Below are 3,159 nucleotides of genomic sequence, written 5' to 3'. Positions count from 1 at the left end.
TGCTGAAGGAGACGCACAAACCTGGCGATTAACATCTCATTAAATGAATCATCTTCTGGTTGTGGTGCCTGGGAAAATGCCCCAGATATTAATCTTTGAAGGCCACCACCAAAACCACTAGGCGCCGAGGCAGATTGAAATCCACCAATACTGTTATACAACCTTCGCATGCCAGCAATTTCTCCAGCATGGTTGCACTTTACCGTTGCACTGACTACACCAGTACCAAGTACCTCCAAGTTAAAGGCTTCAGAAACTTTTAAGTTTGCCCCTGACGCTGCAGCTGCTGCAGCCATCACAGCTGGGATATTAGCAGTTCTTGTCCCAGACCAAATTTCATTTTTTCCAGTTCCAATCTTTATCTCAGATAGAAGGGAAACCACATCAGTTGTAGTTTGTGCTCGCTGCCATGTGTTTGCCTTGCACAGCTTATCCTGAGGTTCATATTAAAAACCAGAGAAGAAATGTGAAACTCTATTATAACTCAAGGGAACAACAAGTACAATCTAACCTAAGTAGAAACCACGGAAAAGCGCTCTGCAGTGAAAATATAGACAAAAAAAATCCAGAGGAACTACAACTTAAGCGCCTGCGTGCAAAGCTTTTCCTAGCTCGTTTGTGCACCAAAAACAGAATGTACCTCTGAAAGGGACTAAGGAATCATTCAGAAATATAAACAGCAATTGCGGAGAGAAAAACTGAGGCCGAGCTGCTCTACGCAATTTAAAAAAAAAAAAGAGGAGCCTAAAACTATAAAAAAGAATTAGTAAGAGACAGTAGACGGAAGTAAAACATGGCACTACAACAAAACAGAGACAGGAACAATATCTCCACAGTAGGTTTCCATTTAAAATAGGTAAACTAACACATTGACTTGAAAAAACAGAAAGCTGTCAAAAATAAAGATATTTCAGTGTGCATATAGAAGACAATATGAATTGGCAAGAAGAAGGAAACCTGAAGCAAACCCTGACTAGTGCATGGAGCATATGAAAGCGATATTATGATCCATTCTCGAACAACTTTCTGGTATAAGGATCGAACAGCAGCAGTCCAAGCAGGATCATTGACAACAGTTGAAGGTGTATTGTCATGAACTGAAAACAGCAAACTATCCAGACATGCCGAGTGCCAGAGGACCTGCATTTTCTCATTGTTAGTCGATCTACAAAGCATGGGGATCCAAACGAAGAGTTGGAGAAGGTAACAGATAAACATTTCCTAGAGATATACTCTAGCACACATAATCAATTTACAATGACGATGGAATATGTAGAAGGAAGTAAACCGTGACCAAAATTTCTATGGTAAACGCAAGTGAAACAGAAATCACAAAAATATTTTTTAAGTCCATAAAAACAAACAGACTACACCACTGATGTCTAACGTAAGTGACCATGAGAATTGACAAATTTGTACGAGATTAAAATAACAAATACGAAACAGCTAGATTCAAAAGAAAAAGAAAAAAAATTGCAATCGGTAACACGTGAAATTATTGCACACATGTAAGAAGAAAATCAGATAAGGATCAACCAAGTTACTTTTGTTCCATGTAAAAGTAAATATGAAATATAATGATTAGAATTTGATACAATCACTGAGGTTCGGGTCTTATTCCTTATCTTTTGTGAATACTCGCATTGGAAACATGACTAAACAGAACTCTATCTCTCCTAATTCTATTATATATTATATACTCCTGTATGCATTATTTCACCTCGTTTCTCTCTTATAAAATGGTGAACCTACATCTAATCTTTCGAACGGGAGAATATATACCCATATATTTACCTGAGGAAATTTGTCCCGGAGCTGAGTCAAAAGGTTGACAGAGATATCTCTAACGTGCTCATCTCTCTGGGACATACTTTTAATCAGGAAACATGCATGTGCATACGTTGTCAGTTCTCTATTACGAGCATCTTTCCCAGTAAGAGAAATTCGATCTTCCTGAAACCAAATGAAAGTTTTTGTAACAATTATATACTGTTAGAATGTTTAAAATGAAAAAGCAGTAAAAACACAAAAGCAGAGCTGGTGTTGGTAACAAAAAGACCAAAATGCATATACAAGGGACAGCATGGTTGTGCTAGAGTTTCCACTAAAAAGTCTTCAACAAAAACAAATAGCTAGACTACTATGACCAGGTATTTACATACCAGCCATGAGACTGCTGTTTCAAAGGCTCTATGCACAATAGCCGTCAAACACTGAGAAACAGCAGGAGTAAGATTTGGAGTTTTAAGATATTCGAACACACAACTGAAGGCACTTCTAGAGGCAGACACGCTTGAGTCACCATTAAGGATACCCCCATTGCTAATAAAACGTATGATCTCCAAAAAAGCCACAGCAAGCAAATAGGTAGCCTTCACTCCTGAAAGACTTGAAGAAAGGGATTCCTAAGTATCTAAAATAGTACACCATAATCCATCTAGCATATACAGTAAGTAACTCATCATTTGTTAACCTGAGATGGTGTTCATTGCTGCAACGTCAACTCGGCCGCCTAAGGCAGTTGAAAGAGCAAGTCTCTGGGTTGAAGCTATTTTCTCATTTCCATTTCCTCGACGGCTACCAGGATTGTGAAGCGCATTCAGTTCTAATTCGTCTTCAAGCCATTTTACAGAACTGACGACCTACGAAGAGCAATGCTCAATTAGATAAAATTAAACTACAGAACAAGTATCTCCTGGGAGGTGTAAGATGCAGTATTTAGTAGGCCTCTAATTTGGTGAACCACACAAAAAAACTCTGAAGATGACCTTCTAGAATGACTTACAAGAGGGGGAGTGCCTTGAGCAATCTGCTGAACAGCTAGAGCCCACTGATTGTCCCACATGTAAGGACCTCCCACAGCTTGCAAAGCAGTTGCACTCATGCTTCCGACACTGTTCACTGAATTGGAAGTTGCCTTCACAGTTGGTGTTGGAGCTTTCACAATTGGAGGTGCTAAGCCAAAAAGGGCTATATAAAACCAGAGATTACGGAACAACTTTAAAAGTGAAGGTTCCACATCCATAGTAGGATCAAAATCTGAACATATTTCTGCAACTGCAGGAAGAAGAGGCCCTAAAAAATCCACACCACTCCTGGAAAAAATTAAGCATGCAAAAACGTTTTAGTGGAGAAACATTAACTGGATAATTTCTGATT

Source organism: Camelina sativa, chromosome 14, assembly GCF_000633955.1.
Source record: "Camelina sativa cultivar DH55 chromosome 14, Cs, whole genome shotgun sequence".
Lineage (NCBI taxonomy): Eukaryota > Viridiplantae > Streptophyta > Magnoliopsida > Brassicales > Brassicaceae > Camelina > Camelina sativa.
This window is presented reverse-complemented; position numbering follows the sequence as displayed.